Here is a 21761-nt window from a genome sequence, read left to right on the forward strand (position 1 = left end):
GATTTTACTATAGAATAGTGATTTTTAAATAGATACTATATTTTTTCCAAAAACTAAAAAGTCATGTAATATAGTGGTGCCCATGTCCATTAATCCATGTTAATTTTTTAGCAGCAAGTCATGCTCAATGAGATCCAAACAGAAAGCAGAAAAGGTTGAGAGTACAAGACTTATCCCCTGAGGACCACCTGGAATAAGATCTTTAAGATATCAAGGGAGCAGGAGCAAACAGTGAGGAGGAGCAAGCCAGGAGGATATCTAAAAACAGACTTTCCAAGGCATCAAATGTAGTTGTTGTATAATTCTGCTCCAGACTAGCCATGGACGTGGATGAGGATATTTAATGGGAGAGTAATTAAGTCTTATTAACATCAAATTACAAATTTTTACTTTGCAATGGCCAAGTTTTCACTTCTGTTTCTGCCTTGCAAAAAATATTTTCCTTAGCATTTTCTCAAATTGGCATGGTGCTTCTTTTCTCACAAGAGTATCAGAGGCTCCAGTGATGGAAGAGTTGATCTGAGACACATCAGGATAGTGGCTCTGGTACTTATGTGTCTGTTGGAAGTATTGATAAGCCTCCTTGGAATCAGGTTGTAGATGCCTTCTGCCACAGATTACAAACTGGGGGCAAGGCTTGTGAAACTCTCTGCAAAGAGCATTCTTCTTACATTTTTATTGCCTACAAAATGCCAGGAGAGTTTCCAAGTAAGAGCAATCACTGGTAAAGAAAATAGGACATAAAATAAACTGTTGTTACCTGCAAAACAGCTGTATTTCCTTTTCTTCCCAGAGAAGCACATAAACCCTCTGTATACTCTGACATGAAGCAATGTAATAGAACTTTTATTTCAGTAAACACGAGATATTTGTTCCATGATAAGTAATATCTGAAAGGATAAAAAGGTTGTGCTCAAAATTTTGTCAGCTGTTCCATGACTGCAAAATCAAAAAAGGGATCTTACAAATTGATCAGGCCTATTCTTGGTCTAAGATAGGAGGTTATAAAGGCTAAGAGCAAGGGCTTTGCAATAGGACAGACAGGTCTAATCCCAGCTCTGCCTCTTAAGTTTATATGTAACCCAAGGGGAGCTATTGTATCTTTGCAAGCTTCACTTTCTGCATTATCAAAGTGGTGGCAATAATAGAACCTACTTCATAGATACTGAGTATTAAATAAGATATGTAAAGTGTTAACTATAGCACTTGACCCTTCAGAAGCACACAAATGGTATTAGCTATTAAGCTAAAACTCTCTCCAGCAACTGGTCATGTCATAATTTTATAGTATCTGAGGAGACCTAATGAAAATCTAAGGAGATGAGAATGTTCTTAATTTTTTAATTATATAATTTATTTTTCTTTTATTTAAACTTATTGCTTTTCCAAATTGACTTCTTTGAATACTTGGAATGGATTCTCATCAACTTTCTTACATAAATATCCTTTACATATCTGGAACCATACGATTTCACAGCAGGGAGAAATCATGTATGTAGCACATGCAACTTCCTTGTTTTATAGATGATGGAACTAAATATTGAAACAGTGACATAACTTGTACAAAGTCACAGGTATAATTATAAAGAAAAAAAAAAACTCCACATATTCTGGGACCCTAACCAATGCTCATTTCAGATAAAACTCACTGAATTTGAAAGTAAGTCATTCTCTCCAGCCATTGTCCATTGGCATGAATTCTTTTAACTGTTTCTTATGTATCATTCTATCCTTTATATAAGACTTGCTTAACACATTCTTTGTTCTCCCATTATTTTTACAATTTGAAGACTCCAAACTAGATATATTTAGCTTATTTTGTGTCTAATTTGCAGACGAGGTTTATTAAAGGATTCTTCCCTGATCCTGATCCTTGATTTTCTGTACTATGGTGTTAACTCAAAGGATATTCACTGAGACCTTTCCTGAACAACCCTGGTAAAGGTTATTCCTCTCTTTTGAACTCTCATAGCTCCAAATATGTGGATGTGTTTGATTCCCTTCCTAGACTCTACATCCATGGAGGGCCAAGCTCATACATCTACTTACTCATCACTCAACAGGTCTCTGTGGAAGAGTCACCAAATATTTTCCTTTATTTTATTTCATTTCATTTTATATCGTTTCTTGTCTATAGAAGAGCAACTTCCAGAACTAGATCAAGAACACACTGGAGTTTGTCTCTGACTTTTGGGAAGTAAAGTAAAATGGAGGAGAATTTGAGTTATGATTCTTCCTCCCATTTAACCTCTATCTGGCTCTAACTTGACATAGCACACTGTCCTGTTGTTTTTCTTACTTTTCACAATAGGTTTTTTTCAATGTAAGTGTATTCACATCCCATGGACACAAATATTCAAGGTTGTTATTTGGTGTAAAGAAAATTATATCGATGTTCTAATTTTTAGAAAGTAGGTAAAAAGAATGTCCAGTATCTATCAATATTATACTCAGAAATTAAATACCGGTTTCTGGGCAAGATGTGGTGGCTCACACCTGTAATCCCAGTACTTTGGGAGGCCAAGACAGTTGTATCAGTTGAGCCTAGGAGTTCGAGACCAGCCTTGCCAATATGTGAAACCTCGTCTCCACTAAAAATACAAAAATTAGTCAGGTGTGGTGGTACATGCCTGTAATCCCAGCTACTCGGGAGGCTGATGGAAAACAGGGAAGGAAGGTAGGAAGGAAGGAAGGAAGGAAGGAAGGAAGGAAGGAAGGAAGGAAGGAAGGGAGGAAAGGGAAGGAAGGGGAGAGAAAATACTGGTTCCCAAAGAAAACTAGCAAAGAGCAACATCATAGCCAGAAATCCACTTCATTACCTGCAGTTGTTGAATGAAAGCTTAATATGAAGGAAACAAATGATTTCTTTCTCACTTTTCTAGTTTCTCTTATCTTCACCTTGCTTCATTCAGACATTCATTTGTTCTCACAGGCAACTTGGGATGATGGATAAATCATAAACTGTGGAGTCATACAGACCCAGATACCAATCTTAGACTCTTATACCTGCTTTCTGAATGATCTGTCTCTTTTTCTGTTTTCTAACCCTAAAATGGAGATAACACAGATCCCACAGTAGTCCTGGAAAAATTCACTGAAATTTTATTCTTTCCTTTCCCCTTTTATTAATTTTCTTTTTTATTGGCCCCATGCTTCCTTCCTGTGATTAAACTTTTGCCCTGCATCCTTTTGATGAAGGCCAAAGAAGTATAGATTTGATGTGAAAAGATCTGTATATCAGCTATGACTCTTTGAAATCAAAGATATTAAATTTTGAAAACTGCTTCCTACATAACTTTATTAAAGTTAGTCTGAAATAAGCAATTAAATTCCTCTTCAATTCCACTGGGTAAGTTTACAGGATGTATACAGAAGGTAGATAGTGACAGAACTACTTTCAAGTAAAATACCTCTTCTCTACTTTTTAATCTGAATTCAATTAATATAATCCTTAAATTGAAGCGAGGGCTGTGGGCAAAAGGATGAGAACAAATTCCCCATCCATAAAAAGCATCTGGCACAAGGAAAACAGTAGCAAGTCCAGATGGTACCAAGCTCTGACACAGGCCAGGGAATGCTCTATGGACAGAAGTGCCATATAGATTTTGTATAAGAAAGCACAAAATGTAATCTTGAAAAATTAAAAATAAGAACTTTTGTGGCTGAATAGCTAGAATGTACTCAATATATTCATAATTAGGACTGTTTTATAGGACATTTAATTTATTACTTTATGTTCATGCTTTCCCTTAGAACATATATTATAAGGTGTATACCAGTTTTAGCCTGGGCACTTACATTGGCAAAGCATCGTTGTTACTGATAGTTGAAAGAACCAATCAGAAAGGCAGACACCCATGGCACCCAAGTGGTTTCCATGCTATCAAATATGGTACAGTTGGGAGATCAGCAATTGACCTCTAATTGTTACCATTCACCATGTATTTGGTGGATAGCTTTGCTTAAGATCTTCCATACCAATTTATTCCTCTTCCCTTCTACTTTCTCTTCAGGGAAGCTAATAAAGGCCACATATGACAAAACCACAGCTAACATCATATCCCATGGTGAAAAGTGAAGTTTTTTTCTCTGAGATCGGGAACATAACAAGAATGTTCACTCTTGACACTTCTATCCAACATGGTATTAGAAGTTACAATTCAGCAAGCAGAAAAAATAATAGGTATCCAAATTGGAAAGAAGAAATCAAATTGTCCCTATTTGTAGATGGCATGATCTTACATATAGAAAACCCTAAAGACTCCACTAAAAACCATTAGAACTAATACATGAATTAGTAAAGTTGCAGGATATAAAATAAACATACAAAACCAGTAGCACTTCTACATACCAACCACTAACTATACACAAAAGATATCAAAACAGGCATGGTGACTCTTACCTGTAATCCCAGTTCTTCGGGAGGCTGAGTTGGGCTGATCACTTGAGCTCAGGATTTTGAGACCAACCTGGGCAATATAGCAAGATCTCATCTTTACAAAGAGTACCAAAATTAACGGGGCATGGTGGCACATGCCTGTAGTCTCAGCTACACAGGAGACCGAGGTGGGAGGATCAATTGAGCCTAGGACACCGAGGCTACAGTGAGCTGTGATCATGCCACTGTACTCCAGCTTGGGTAACAGAGTGAGAACCTGTCTCAAAATAAAATAAAATAAAATAAAACAAAACAAAATATCAAGAAAACAATTCCATAGAAAAACATACTTCACATAAATTTAACCAAGGAAGTAAAAGACCTACACACTGAAAACCGTAACACATTGATGAAATAAACTGAAGAAGATGGAAAGACATCTGTGTTCTTAGACTGAAAGAATTAATAATTTTTTAAATGTTCATACTACCCCAAATAATCTACAGAGTCAATGTAATCCCTATCAAACTTCCAATGATATTTTTCAAAAAAAAAAAAAAATTCCTAAAATTTATGTGGAACCACAAAAGACCCTGAATTGCCACAGCAATCTTGAGCAAAAATAGCAAAGGCAAAGGCATTGCACTACCTGACTCTAAAATATACTGAATAACTAAGGTAATTAAAAAACAGCATGGTGCTGGCATAAAAACAGCATGGTACTGGCACATAGACCAATGGAAAGGAATAAAGAGCCCAGAAACAAATATATGTAAATAAGGTCAATTCATTTTTGACAAAGACACCAAGAATACACAACTGGGAAAGAGACTCTCTTCAATAAATTGTGTTGTGTCCAGTAGATATCCACATGCAGGGGAATGAATTTAAACCCTTATCTTATACCACATGCAAAGATCAACTCAAAATGCATTAAAGGCTTTAAACTAAGACCGGACGTTGTAAAACTACAAGAAGAAAACCTAGGTGAAAAACTCCTTGAGGTTCATATGGGCAGTGATTTTTTTGGATATCAACCTAAAAACAGAGACAACAAAAGCAAAAACAGACTAACGAGATTACACGAAACTAAAAAGCTTCTGCACAGCCAAGGAAACAATCAACAGAGTGAAGAGATCTACAGGAAGAGAGAAAATATTTGCAAACTGTGTGTTTCATAAGCGGTTAGTATCTAAAATATATAAGGAACCCAAAAAACTCAACAGGAAGATACAAATAACTCAATTTAAAAATGGGCAAAGGGGTGACTTTTTCTCTTGAGTACACACACACACACACACACACACTCCCCTTTCTTGAGCATGTACTTTTCACTTTGTAATAAATCTCTGTACTTTCACTATTTTCTGACTCATTCTTGACTTCTTTCTTCAGAAGCTGTCAAGAGCCTGGATACTGGCTGGGGTCAAGGTCCCACCCACATTTGGGGAACACCCCCCCACAAATCCACCAGCATTATCTTCATGGTGAATCAGCCAGGAGCATCATCACTCCCATTTTAGGACCATCAGCATTTGGTCATGCCAAGGACAAGTCAAGGCTATGGGTAACTGTAATTTAGAAAATAGAGCGCAATGGCCAGATAACAGGACCCTTAATTTTTAATACCATCTTGCAATTAGATCTTTTTAAAAATGTTGGGAGAAATGGACTGAAATATCATATGTACAGACCTTCATGACTCATCATCAGCGCTCTGACCATCATGGAAATTGCCACCTTTGTTATGCTCATACCCCTTTAGGGGAACTAATTGGGGAAGTAGATATCCTAGATGATCCCCTTTTGAAAAATGTACCTCCCCAGAGCCTTCTCACACCTCCTAGCTCCTCCCTCTCACCCAACTCCACTTTTAACTCCCCAGTCTTCTGCTAGTTCCAGCTACACTACTGCTAGTCCACCTGCTTACCAACCTATATGGTCTTCCCTACCAAAGGAACAGAGCCCTGCTGGAGTCACTAGCACTGGCATTTTCTACCTCCCTGACAATTCTAAGTTATGCCCACTTAGGGTGGTGGCCAATGAGGATGCTGGCCATGCAAGTATATGTATTTTTTCAGTGTCTGATCTAGCACAATGCAGATAGACGCTAGACTGATTTTCAGATAACCCAACTAAATTCATGGAGGAATTTTGGGCTCTCACTCTCATTTGAGTTAACTTGGGGAGATATTCATATTATCTTGTTCATGTGTTGTACCCATGAGGTAAAGCAGTGTTTTTGGGTAGAGGCCAAGGCTTATGCTGGCAGCTTGTCAGCAGGGGATTCTGAACAATACACTGCAGGGGCCATGTCTGTGCCTAACCATGACCCTATCTGGAACTACCAAGAGTGTCAGGATTCTCTAAGAGTAAGGAACTAATGGTGGCTCGTTTAGTGAAGGGAATGGAAAAATGTACCACTAAGCCTGCGACCTGTGATAAAATAAGAGAAATAAGGAAAAGATGAAAATCCAGCTTTGTTCCAGGGATGCTTTGTAGTGACCCGAAAAAATATGCTAACATGGACCTCAGTATTGATACCGGCCAAATTTTACTAGGGAAACACTTTAGTAGCCAGTCAGCACCCAAAATCAGGAGAAAATGACAGAAGTTGGCTTTGGGACCCCAAATGCCTATTAATGAAATGTTCAATGTGGCTTTTGGGGTATTCAATGATAAGCACAGGGTTGAAGAGCCTGAAAAGACCCCGTGTCTCAAACAATGGGATAGACAGCCAGCCCAAATGATAACACTTGCTGTAAGTAGTACCCCGCAACCTCAGGGTCCCTCAGGGGGACACTTCCAGCAAACCTGTAGTTGCTGCTTCAAGTGCAGGAAGCCAGGACAGTGGAGCAAGAACTGTCCCGGCCAGAGGAGCCCACCTGGACCCTGTCATCACTGAAAGCCAGGAAAGCTATTGGAAAAGGGATTGCTCTTAGCTCCAAAGGGAGAGGAAGACACCTGATGCTATCATGGCCAAAACTGAGGACTGAAGGGGCCTGAGGTTCCTGGCAGCACCCACAAAAGGCATGGCCATCACAACTGAGGAGTCTCAGGTCACTCTTGACCTGGGAGGTAAGAATATTAATTTCTTAATTTACCTGGGGGCTGGTTACTCTGATTTAAACAGTCACTCTGGACCCTTATCCCTCCAAAAGTTGCACTATCACAGGGGTCAATGGCACCCCCAGGAATGCTTTACTTTACCCTTGAGCTGCAGGTTCACAAGTGTCTAGTTATGCCAGTGCCCTCCTCTTTTATTGGGACGGAGCTTCCTAGCCACCCTCTGAGTCATTTTACATTTATCAGGCCCTTGGGAGCCCCCTTTATTTATAATGCTTTTTTCTATGTCAACCTCAGAAAAACAGGAGATCCCCCTCAAAATAATGCTCAAGTAGGCCCTCAAGTGTGAGACCAAGAAACCTCTGACAAAGCAATACATTCTCAGCCAGTGATTGTCTCTTTAAAAGACAAAAATAATTTCCCACACAAGCATCAATATCCTCTCAAACCAGAAGTCAGGCAAGGTCTATACTCTCTAATTGAGAAGTTTGTAAAACATGGCCTCCTGGTTCCATGTCACTCTCCTTGTAATACTCCTGTCCACCCTATCCAAAATCCAGATGGGGAATACTGTCTAGTTCAAGACTTAAAAGCCATTAATGAGGCCATAATTCCCTTACATCCTATAATGCCCAATACTTATGCCATACTTACCCAAATACTGGGAGACAACACTTGGTTCATGATACTAGATTTCAAGGATGCTTTCATTTTGTATCCCTTTGCACCCTAACCCTTAATATTTGTTTGCTGTTGATCAGACTAATCCTGGAACTATATTACCCAGCAGTACACCTAGACAGTACTGTGTCTGGGTTTTAGGGATAGCCTTCACTTGTTCAGAAATGCCTTGGCACAAGAATTAAGGTAGATATAGCTAGAAAGGGGAGCCATACTGCAATACGTGAATGGCATCCCCATAATGCAGACCCATTAAAAAGGACTCAGATAAGAATGCCACTCAAGTCCTAAACTTCCCGGGAAAAAGAGTATCAAGTCTGTCCATCCAAGTCCTAGATTTCTAAACCAGAACTAAAATATCTGGGGTACCTTCTAAGTCCAGGAAACCAGACCATGTCCATTGAACAGCAAAAACAACAACAAAAGGCTACCTCCACAAATGAAGAGGAAACCAGAACTTTTCTGATTAGGGCAGGATTTTGCAGGATTTGGGCTCATTGCTAATCCATTGTATGAGATCCTAACACGGCCAGAGCATGAACCACTCAAATGGTCAGGGAAAGAACAAGAGATTTTAGCTTTTAACTGAACAAAGAGAGGTTTGTGCAATAATAAAACACACCAGTTGTTCTTATATTAATAACTCATGATTGGTTAAACTTGAAGTTCAAAAGACTTAATAGCAGGCTATCTGGCTACATAATTTCAATAACCCCACCACTCAAAACATCTGGGACTCCATCAAAGAATATCTACCAACTGTGACATGGCTCTTACCTTTCCTGAGACCTTTAACAGCTATCTTATTTACTACTAACATTTGGTCCTTGCTTGTTTAACCTCCTTGTAAAGTTTGTGTCTTCTAGGTTGCAACTGCTTCATGTCAAAATATGGGTCATGCAAGCATGCCAACCAGTCTCTGCCTCCAATTCACTCTCCTAACGACCCACCCATGGGACTTTTACACTAGGCAACCAGAGAATTCCACATCCTCACTAGGCAGGAGCAACACCCCTAATCAAAAGGAATAAGATACAGAAGACTGACCTCCTCCCTCTTCAACCATTAAGAATAAGGGATGGAAATCTCTGAGGGAGGAAAAGAAGATAGGAATAATACAGGGTGGTGGCAGGAGAATAGAAAAATGCCAGGCAGCAGTTTCACATGACTAGCAAAAGGAAACTTAAAGTAGTTGCATAAGCAAGGGGCCGATAAGACCCCAAAAACTGGGGTGTGGACCAAGCTGACTAAGACAGACTGGATCCCACATGGCAATGGATTTGACCTAGGCTTCACCTATAGCCTCATTATATGCTCATTAACATACTAAATTACACACCCACTAGTGCCATGACAGCTCTGGGAGCATCCATATTTGGTGTAAAAATGGGTGACACCACAGTTCTGAGAAATCTCCACTTTCTCCAATAATCTTCATGGATATTCCACCCCTTGGTTAAACAAACCCATAAAGATAGAAATCTCAAACCCCCTTGCATGTGACTCTTTCTTGAGGACACCAGCAGCACTCCCCTTTCTTCAGTGTGTACTTTTCGCTTTGTGATAATTCTCTGTATTTTCACTAAAAAAAGGCAAACGATCTGAATAGACATTTTTCAAAAGAAGATATACAGATATGTGGAAAAACGCTCAAAGTCACTAATTGTCAGAGATGCAAATTGAAACCACAATGACATGTCAATTCACATCAGTTAAAATGACTACTATTTGAAAAGACAAAAGATAACAAATGTTGGAGACGATGTAGATACAAAGGAACCTTTGCACAATGTTGGTGGGAATATAAATTAGTACATGGGAGTTACTAAAAAGATTAAATATAGAACCTCTGTATGATCCAACAATGCCACTACCAGGTATATATACAAAGGAAGTGGTGTCAGTATGTCAAAGAGGTATCTGCACCTGCATGTTTATTGCATCATTATTCACAATATCCAAGATATAGAATCAACCAAAGTGTTCATCAGTGGATGAATGGATAAAGAATATGTCGTATATCTACAACATGCATGAAGCTGAAGGACATAATGTTAAGTAAAATAAGCCAGGCACAAAAAGACAAATAGCACATGATCTCACTTACATGTAGCATCTTCAAAAGTTGATCTTGGAATTAGAGAGAATAGTGGTTACCTGGGCTGGAAGGGAGATATGGAAGGAGGTTGGTCAGAGGCTACAAAATTTCAGTTAGGCTGAAGAAATAACTTCAAGAGATCTATTGTGCAACTATAGCTAATTACAATGTATTGTATTCTTGAAAACTGCTAAGAGAATAGACTTTAAGGATTCTCACCACACACACAGTTAAGTATGTGAGGTAATGCATATTTTAATTGGCTTGTTTTGTTAAAAAAAATCAAGAGATACACAATTTGAATTGTGTTATAATTGTTCCAAAAATATAATCTTAAATCAGTACTTTTATCTAGAGAAAATGTCAGGCCCACACCACTTCCCTGACAAATTTTACCACACATTTACCAAAGAAAACCATTTCATATGAATTGATTCAAAGAAAAAAGTTAGAGGTACTGTTCTCGCAAATTGTTTTGTAATAACTTTACAAATATCAAAGCCTGAAATCATCTTATAAAGAGAGAAAATTGTAGTATTCTCTTATCTATACACAGAGATAGAAAAAAAATCTTTAAAAAAAATACAAGCAAGCCAAATCTGGCAATATATAAAGAGATTAATACACCATGTCAAAGTTAGATTTTTTTTTTTAGAATGCAAAATTAATTCTACTTTAAAGTAGCAATCAAAGTAAGTTGTCACATTACCAGATTAAAGAAGAAAAATCAGGGAAGAGCTCAACAGATGCAAGAAAAACTATTTTTAATAAAATTCAGTGTCAGGCTGGGCGCGGTGGCTTATGCCTATAAACCCAGCACATTGGAAGGCTGAGGCAGGTGGATCACCTGAGGTCAGGAATTCAAGACCAGCCTGGCCAACATGGTGAAACCCTGTCTCTACTAAAAATACAAAAATTAGCTGCACGTGGTGGTGGCACCTGTAATTCCTGCTTCTCAGGAGGCTGAGGCAAGAGAATCACTTGAACCTGGGAGGAGGAGGTTGCAATGAGCCGAGATGGCACCACTGCACTCCAGTCTGGGCTACAAGAGTGAAACTCTGTCTCAACAACAACAACAAAAAATTCAAAGTCCATGCCAATATAAAAATTCTTAGAAATCAGTGGAAAAGAAGGAAAAATCCTTAGTCTATTAAATTATGTGTATAAGGAGCTTATACCAAATGTAATGGTAAAAACCGAAAGCATTTTCTTTTAGGTAGAAAATAAAGCAAAGTTGCCTCTTGTCACCACTTTTTTTTTTTTTTTTTTGAGACAGAGTCTCACTCTGTCATTAGGCTGGAGTGCAGTGGAGCGATCTCAGCTCACTGCAACCTCCACTTCCTGGATTCAAACGATTCTCCTGCCTCACCCTCCCAAGTAGCTGGGAATACAGGCACATGCCACCACACTCAGCTATTTTTTGTAGTTTTAGTAGAGACGAGGTTTCACTATGTTGGCCAGGATGGTCTCGATCTCATGACCTCATGATCCACCTTCCTCGGCCTCCCAAAGTGCTGGGATTACAGGCGTGAGCCACCATGCCCAGCCTTGTCATCACTTCTATTCAACATGAGCAAGTGGTCTTTACCAGTGCAGTAATACAAAAATAAGAACCAAAAGTTAAAGAGTTGAGAGGGAAGACATAAAGAAATGATTATGTGTGAATAATATGTACAAAAATTCAAAAGAACCCACGGATAAATTATTGGAATTAGTAGACAAGTTTATTCAAGTTGGTGGATGCAAAATCAATATATAAAATCAAGTTTAATTCTATATATTAGCAAAATGAAGACCAGGACAAATTTAAAATTAGCTGAAGATAGTTTCCCTTTATAATAGCAGCAAATTATTTATATTTATGGTATGTTGCAAAAACTCAAGATAATTTTAAGATGCTATTTTTTAAAGGCATCAAAAATTTCAAGAAGACCTAAATGAAGTGTGGGAGATAACATGTTCATTAATAGGAACGTCTCAATGTAACATGGATGTAAATCTACACATTGATCTATAGAATCAATGCTATCTTAAATAAATTATTAACAGGTGTGTGTGCGTGTGTGTGTGTGTGTGTGTGTGATTGACAAGATGATTCTATATTTTACATAGAAATGCTAAAGCCAACATACTTAGGGGAAAGACAACAGTAAAGTATAACTGCTTTGTCAGATATCAAGCCTTATAAGTATTTTAGGAAGTAGTTAAGAATGTGTAGCATTGGTACAGATTGTTGAATGAATAGAACAGAAAAGGAGAACCAGAAAAAGACCCATATATTGCAAAGGCAACACTTTCGAGCTGTAGAGAAAGGTCAGTCTTTTCAACCAAGGGTGTTTAGACAACTGGATGTCAATATAGAAAAACAAAGAGACATAATACTTAACCTCCATTTTATATCACACACGAGTGAATTCCAGCTCACTTGAATTTTTAAAAGAGAAAAGTAAAACAATGAAACCTTTAGAAAATAATTATTTACGATTTTTTGTTTGGTTGGTTTTTCTGGGGGGACGGAGTCTCCCTCTGTCGCCAGGTTGGAATGCAGTGCCGCAATCTCGGCTCACGCAATCTCCACCTGCTGGGTTCAAGTGATTCCCCTGCTTCAGCCTCCCAAATAGCTGGGACTACAAGCATGCACCACCACGTCCGGCAAAATTGTATTTTTAGTGGAGACAGCATTTCACCATGCTGGCCAGGATGATCTCAATCATCTGACATCATGATCCACCGACCTCGGCCTCCCAAAGTGCTGGGATAACAGGCGTGAGCCACCGCCCGGCCTTGACAGTATTTTTATAACCTCAAAGAAGGAAAGTACTTCTCAAACAGAATTAAAGCACAAACTATAGAGAAAAGGATTGATAACTTGGATCATGTTAAAATTAAGAACTTCATTAAAAGAGACCATAAAGAGAATAAAAATTCAAGACACATAGAGAAGTTATTTTCTTATAACTGGATCATACTCAGAATAAATTAAAAACATCTACAAATCAATAAGTACAGACTACCAGAAATTTGAAAGGGCAATTTACTTAAACAGAAACTTCATAAAAAAGATATCCAAATGGCTAATAAATGTATAAAAAATTGTTCAATATTATTAGTCCTCAGGAAAATGAAAATGAACACTTTTATGAAATACCACTGCAGAGTCATTAGAATAATTAAAAATTTAAAATATGCAATAAAATTCAAACTGTTAGAAAACTCTCCCACACTGTTGTTAGAAAAGTATATTGGTACAACCACTTCGGAAAGCAGTTTAGGTTTATCTGTTGAAACTGAAAACTATACAGACCCTACAACACGGCAATGCTACTCTTAGGAATGTATTAACAAACGCATGGACATTTAGGCCATGTGCTATGTGTGAACAAGCAAATTCACAGAAGCATTATTTGTAAGAGCAAAAATTCTATACAACCCAAATTCCATCATTTGGTAAAACAAACAGTAGAATACAGCAATGAAGATAAGCAAATGACTGCAAAGCACAACATGAGTGAATTTCTCAAAAGTAATATTGATTGAAAAAGCTAGTCACAAAGTATTATACACTGTATATCTCAAATTATAGAGGTATCGAAAGCAGACAAGCTTCTACTATGATGCTTTGGATGTGTGTTTAGAAGGAAAAATGGGTCCCAGTTACCTTTGTTTTGGGGAAGGAATAGATATGCTTTTGAAGCTTACAACATTTTGATTATTGACTTGGATGATGCTGTAATGAGTGTTAACTTTATGATAATTCATTAAGAAATATCTATGTTTTATGCACTTTGCTGTTTTAAAATGTTTTAAAGGGGATATTATGTACTCTTAAAGACAATGATATATTAAAATGTCACGATGATAATGATCATATATGTCATTGATAACACAGCCTCCAAATATACAAAGTGTCAACTGACAGAAATAAATCAATAGTTGTAATTAGAGATTGAGACATTTGTCTTAGAAACTAAAATCAACTGGACAAAAAGTTAGCATTTAGGAAATATTTAAATAACATTAACAATGTGTTAAAAGTAGGTACTTCACCTTCCCCTCTGAATATTCACGTTTTTTTAAGCTCAAGTGGAACTTTCTCAAAAATTGGGTAGACACTCAACCACAAAGGACATTTTTTAAAAATTACATGACTCAACCACATACAGATTACATTCTCTGAAAATAAACAGCATATAATTATAAATCATTAAGAACAAATATTTTAAATACATCTCTGTGAATATACATGTATATACATACATCAAGTTGCTAAAAAGTCCTCAATTAAAGAGAACAACATAAGAAATACTGTGGAATCCTTAGAACTAAATGCCAGCAAAAGCACTGCATGTCAAATTTTGTGGACTACTGCTAAAGCAATATTTAAAGGGAAATGTATAGCTTTGAACATATTCATTTAAAAAGTGGAAATTGAATATAAATTTTCAAAGCAATTGTGATATATTGAATTACTGTTTCCATTTACTTACTTTTCTGTATGTCTGCCATGTAAATGTGCAGTTCATCACACAAAACTGCTTTGGACTTGGCTACACAACTGACTTTGGCCAATGGCAGGTGGGTAGACAGGAGACAAGTAATGGGCTTGAAATGTAGAGCCACTCAGTCAAGCCCTGTCTAGCCATAACAACCACCTCGAAGAAATAAGTGCTTATTTTATAACTCATTGAGATTTTGTGGTTGTTACACAGTGAAAACTGACTGATAGAAAAATCAGAAGTTGAGTTGCTGCCATAACATAAAATTAAAATATCTGGAAGTAAGTTTGGGACAAAGGCTGTGGAGAATACATCTGTGGAGAGCTGAAAAAGAATGTTATCAAAGGTAGGGGAGGGGTGGGGAAGGCAATCTATGCTACATTCTAACAACCCATTTGTAACAGTTTTGGATGCAGTAACTTAGAATAAAAAATGAATCTAACACATTTATGGACTTGGGAAAGATGGCTTATAGTTGAAATGATACATGCATGAGTTGATTGCTCTAACTGCCCATAATAAGATAAATGGATTTATAATAAGGAGAAAGAGATATACTCAGAAGTTAACTGGTCAGTTTGCAAGTTGAATTAGAGGGAATATAGATTATTTACTTAGAAAATCCAAGACTATAAACAAACGATTTTAAGAAAATTCAACAAAGTTTCTAAGTACAAGATCGATATACAAAATGAAACAGCATTTCTCTGTTCGAAAACAAAACAAAACAAAACAATATACTAACATAAAAAATAACTTGTAATTGGCAAAAGCTACAAATCTATGAAGTATCAAGGAATTGGTTAAAGAAAGAGTTTATGGTGATACAATTGAGATATACATTCAATGAATTTGATTCACAAGAATGTTAATTTTCTCCAAATTAATTTCTACATTAAAAATTCTAACAATATTTATAGAAGGATCAGTTTTGGAATTCAAAATAAGATTTTGGATTTCAAGTGGAAAAATAAAATTTCCTAAGTAACTAGGAATTTGAAAGATAAGACAAAGAGTGTTGTCTTATGTTTTGTGGGCATGGGTTCAGGATACTCTCTATCAGATATTTATATGAATTATAACACTATGGTACTAAAATAATATGGTATTATGGCAGTAACATATAAATTGTCCAAAGGACAGAATGAAAAAACAACATAAAATAAACTTCTTTACCCAGGGTAGTTTTGTATGATATCAAAGTGACATCATAAATCCGTGTGGAAAAAAGAGATTGGGATATAAATAGAATCTTTGTCTTTTTTTTTTTCCTTTTTGTGGAGAACGGGGTCTCGCTGTATTACCCAGGCAGGTCTCGAACTCCTGGGCTCAAGCTATCCTCCCGCCTCTGCCTCCCTGAGAGCTGGGATTACAGGCGTGAGCCACCGCGCCCGGCATAAATAGAATCTTATATACATTAAAAACATTCAAATTAGATTAAATAAGACCTAAATGTGAAATTTAAATTATAAAAATAATTCCAAAAAGAGAAAGAATGTATTTTAAACTCTGAAGCCATAGAATGAAATTGATGAATTTGACTTTATCAAAGTTAATAATTTCTAGTCAACAAAGGCAAAGGTCAATGTTATGAGATACATGACAGACTAGGAGAACACATTTGCAATAACTGAAAATGACAGGGATTAATATGTAGAATATACAAAGAACTCCTGCAAATGAACAAGAAAACGGTAGGAAGCCCAATATATATAAAAAAAAGCAAAGCTTACAAATACAAAATTCACAGAAAGGAGAGACAGAGTAGGTACAAAAAACAAGAAAAGAAGCTCAGAGAAATAGAAATCTAACCAAAAATACACTATTTTTAAAATAATCAGATTAGAAAAAGTTTAATAGCCAGATAAAATGTATATGCTGCTGAGGGGAAATGAAATAAATACACTGCTAGTGGGAGTTCGAACTAATCTAATTCCGTAGGATAATTTCTGTAATGAAAATAAGCATATAAATGGTCAGTGACCTGGTAACCCCATGCCTGGACATATATTTCAGGAAAACAATTACATTGGTCCATAAGGAAAAGCATCCAAAGATGTTCATTGTAACATTGCATGTTGTGTTAAGTCTTTGAAAGCAACCTTATTGTTCATCACAAGAGGAATAGATAAAATATGATATATGCCTTCAATGGCTTACTATGTGGCAGATTTCCTCCTAAAACACAGATAAGTCTTAAAAATCTAGTGTAGAGTAAAAAATAAGAAACGGAATAAGATAGTCAACACAGCATCATTTCTGTATATTAAAAGTCTTACATAAACCAACATTATATATTTTTTCAAGGACTCACAAAGAGACATTGCAGGAATGAAAGAGACATGACGGAATGAGATAGTATTTCTTGATCTAAGCAACGGAATTAATTCACTCTGTGTTCCACCTATTCAAACTTTAAAAAAGAAGTACTATATCATTCAGTGTTCAAGAAACTGCTAAATATAGGGTCAGTGTTTTAAGATATTAGGTTCAGGAGCTAGACAAGCTGCATTCTAATTTAGTTGATTCGTGTACTAATTATTTGGTCCTTGAGCAAGTTATTTAACTTCTCTGAGACTCTTTTTCTTCATCTATAAAATGAAGATATTAATGGCATTTCCCTCATAAAGAAATTTGAACTATTAAATGGTATAATGTATTTAAAGAACTCAGCATAGTGTCCAGCACACAGGCCCATGATTGGTTTCTGGCTGAACCTGCAATGTTCATCAGGGCAACCCTGTTTCTATACTATTTTAATACCCACTCAGGAGAAGCTCCCCAAAGCAACCTCCTATGCATCTGCATTCCAAGCACCTGCATTATTCCCCTGCCCTAAAGGCTTTTCTCCCAATTTGAATTAGATTATCCTGGCGTATCATCTAGCCTCTCTTGGAAAAGACATAAAGAGAAAGAAAGAAATTATATTTTCAGCATATTGAACTTTTAAAATAGATACAAAGTATTTCCCTAAACTATCTAAATTAATCTTAATAACAACTCCTCAATAGTATACTCATTCCCATTTATCTAAGCAATTGAATATACTTAACTAGGAATAACATCACACAGCTAGTTAGTGGCAGAGTTGGCTTTGAACCTATACATTAAAAACTCAGTTTATGCATGTAACCAGTATGGCATACTGTTTCTTTTTATCACTTTCCCCAGTATATTTAAGCACCACCAAATCTTATTAAACCCAAACAAGTAAGTCATGTGTCATAGAATTCCTTGTGTGTAAAAACATACTCACATTAAACATCTATTTACTTAATAACCAGCCCAGAAATTACTCTGAGCTACGTACTTATTTCTGTGGAGAAAGTGGCTTTTTTTCTATATGTGCAATTAAAAAATAGGCCACAAATCTTCTTTTGATTTATAAACATGAACAAATTTGGTACATTAGGGATGGTCAATTCATTCTGATTTCAAAAGGTAGACCCAGGCAAAATAAAAGTCCAGTGGAGATAAAGAATCTCAGAGAGATTATTACAAAAATATCTGCAAAATAGTGTTTAGTATTAATCGCTAGTATTCTTCATTTGTAATGATTAAAAAAAGCCAATATTTTAAGGGAAAAAGTTAACACTTGCATGGCTATAGACTTCACTTTGGAAATTCCTCTTAAGACTTTAGCTTTCTATGCATTTTTTTTTTTTTTTTTTAAATAGCAGACAGTTCTTCACTTCCCAGTAAAACTGTGAAATTTGACTGAGAATGGCAGATTGAATTGGAGTGTGAATAGTGTGATTTGATGCTCCCGCTAGTCTGAAATGTTTTCCTGTTCGGCCCTTTGGCGACCCCTCCCAAAAGTTTGTTTGCATTTCCTAATATCAGCTCTCCAAAGTTCAGCCCATTGCAAAACACACAGGCCACTATTATTTTCACAACGCCGAGCACTTTTTTTTTTTTTTTCCTCACGGTGAAGTCCATTTCTCGTTTGATTGCATATAACAAAATTTGTAGTCTAAAGCTTAACTGATTCAGAATCCTTCATCAAAGTTGTGATATAGGACTTCTGGCAAAATTATCCAAATAATCCCATACACTCCACTACATTGTTTTCAATTCTTTTTTTTTTTTTTTTTTTTCTTTTAACTTTAGTTTTTTATGGGATGGAGTCTCAAGCTGGTCTTGAACTCCTGGGGTCAAGTAATCCTGCCACCTTTGCCTCCCAGAGCTCCAGGATTACAGGCATGGGCCACTGTGCCCAGCCTGTTTTCAGTTCTTTTAAAAAATAATACTGTTAAATACATATTATGCTTAAAGAGCATTTTCATTCATGGGCTCTGCTATGTCTACTATGTTTCTTTTTTTAATATACACACATATACACTTTTGGTTCATGATCTTAAATCAAAAATACTTCTTACTTCGAGCAAAGTTTCTCATGTTTGAAATTCTGTGACATGTTATGGCAATACATGACTATATTGGTACTTTTTTAAAGATTGCACAATAGAAGACATGGTTTATTATTAATCTGACTGGTGCCTGTAATGAAAAAGTGAGTTCTTGTTTTCAGGCCGCAGACTCAGTATGTAAATCTCTTGTGTTGCTGCAATCGTAATATTCCTGCAGCTGTGGTGTCACCTATTGTAATTTTTCTGCTAATAAACAAATTTGAAGTAGCCAGGAATCCTAAATTTTGAGACTAGTTGTTTATCTGAAATATACTCCAGAGAAATAGTAATGCAGTTCTGCTTTGAATTTAATTTAAACAGAAACAGGCAAAACAAATCTCTGTGGAGGATATTTGACAATAATAAAATATTTCTCCCAGCGGGTGAGTTGGTAGCAATTGTATTGTGCAATCTAAGCTCACGTTTCAGTAGGTCATTACTATCATAACAAGCCCTTGGACCAACTGGCATGGACATGCAACATTGAGCCCCTGATGGTCACATTATTTCAGACCTTTAACTTCATGAAGAAACAGATAAATACTCCTGGGAAAGCAGGATTATATTTTGAAATTCCTTTCTTTTCTATTTGTTTCACAATAAGATGCAGTACACAATCCATCTACTGCTACTTGTTTCGTTTTGTTTTTTCCACACTACCAGGGGGCATGAGAAGCTAGATTTAGAGATTTGAAAGGCCAGATGCACTGACTTAGACACTTTCTTGTCTATTGGTCTATGGTCCTCTCCATTCAGGATGTAAACCATTGTAGATGAAACAAAAGCCTTAAGCATAGTTCTCTTTTCTTTCACAAGTTAATCACAAATCAATTTTATAACAAGCAAAGTGCACCTAAAGTTTTTTGCAGAGGTTCAAGGATGAAGTATTCTATCCCACTTCTACCTCTCACCTAAATCAACAATTTGAAAAATATAGGTAAGAGAAGTCCTTCCAAGAAATCAAAATTTTCTAATTTTATTGCTCTTTTGTTTGTCAATCGGGAAAGACAGGTTTTTTGGATCCCACCTAAATTAATTCTAAGGCACCTAAATGGGCCAAATGAGTAGGATTTAAAAAGTGGTGGTGGGGTGAGGGGGTTGTGAGATATTCTGCAAACAAGTTTTTGAGTCGCCATCCATCTCCATCTTTATACGGAAATATAACAGGAAGATGTGACTTGGGAGTTATCAAATAAAATACATTTTTCTTGTGTTTTGTGGAGGTCAAAACAATCAAAGTGCCTTTCATTGGTTTGGTAAGGAAAAAAAGGTAAGTATTTTTGTCTTGTTATTAAAAAGAAACCCTAACAAAAATGTAGAACCAATATTAAAAAGTTCATTATTTTTGGTTTATTTGAGAAAAGTATAAAAATTTAGAGCAAGTGTTTCTCCATTTCGTTTTCATATTGGAATCACCTGGACATCTTTTGGAAGTATTCCAAAACCTAGGCCACATCTTGGATCAATGAAACCACAATCTCTGCAGGTGGGACATGAGGATCAGGAATTTTGACACTCCCCCAGGTGATTTCAATATGCAGACAAATTAGGGGACCACTGGCTTAAAAATAAATTGCTTATAAACAACTGATGAAAATAAAACTGATCCCTTAAAACAAATATATAATGCATTTGTCAGAGGTACTTGTTGTTTATATATTGAGAAACAATGTGCTGAAATGTCAAAATCCTACTTCATTTCCTTTTACACCTGAGGCATCCATGATAAATATGTCAGCACCAGAAAAGTTGTCCTGTAAGAATTCCAAATTATAGAAACAGCAGGACAGTTCTAATAGGAATTCTTAAAAGTGTGTTTGTGTGTGTGTGTGTGTGTGTGTGCGCGCCTAAAATATTTTACAATGAGGACCTTGTTGAAAGATTACAGACACGATTTTTCCTTTTAGGTTTGTATCTTGCATTGTTTCAGTCCCATCCAAGCACTTAAAAAATATCAAAAGTAAAACGTCAGATTTTATGTTGAACTGTTGCCACTCAAAGGACATTAAAATATAAAAAAAAGATAATACTGAGCTATCTTGTTTGCTAGTGCATCTTAGTCATTTAGGTAATCCCGTGCCCCTAAAAGCAATTCAGTTTAGTGGCCTTTGTGTCATCAGCTTGTTTCTCTAGAGAACCAACCACCTCTGAAAGGTGAGAAATACGGTGGGCAAACACAATGACAAAATACCCTCAAGATAGGCAGAGAAGCCAAGAAAGCACATATTAGCACTTTGGTGATGGCTCCAGGAGGGTCCAGTGGAAGCTACAACTTGACTCTGAGCAGCAAGGCTATAACCTCTCTGAGTGTAAAAGGCAAGAGGAGGCCGTTTCCTGTCAGCAGTGCTGTTTAACCCTCTCGAATTCGAAGACAGCTCCCCCTCCTAACTCACACGAATCTCTAAGCTCTGCTTGTTGACTTCCCATTCAGGAAATCTGGTCAGCAACTCCACTGCTGCTCCACACAGCCTGCAGCTTGCCGATGAGCTCAGAGCAAGCGCATGATTTAATTGTTGATAGAGGGAAATAATGGGTATCTCTAGCAGGTTTTAATATGATCTTAAAACAGGGGGAGAGTTTTCTGTTATGACATTGACATAGAGGCGATGATTTTGAGTAATGCAGGATGATGT

Source organism: Piliocolobus tephrosceles, chromosome 1 (genome assembly GCF_002776525.5).
Source record: "Piliocolobus tephrosceles isolate RC106 chromosome 1, ASM277652v3, whole genome shotgun sequence".
NCBI lineage: Eukaryota > Metazoa > Chordata > Mammalia > Primates > Cercopithecidae > Piliocolobus > Piliocolobus tephrosceles.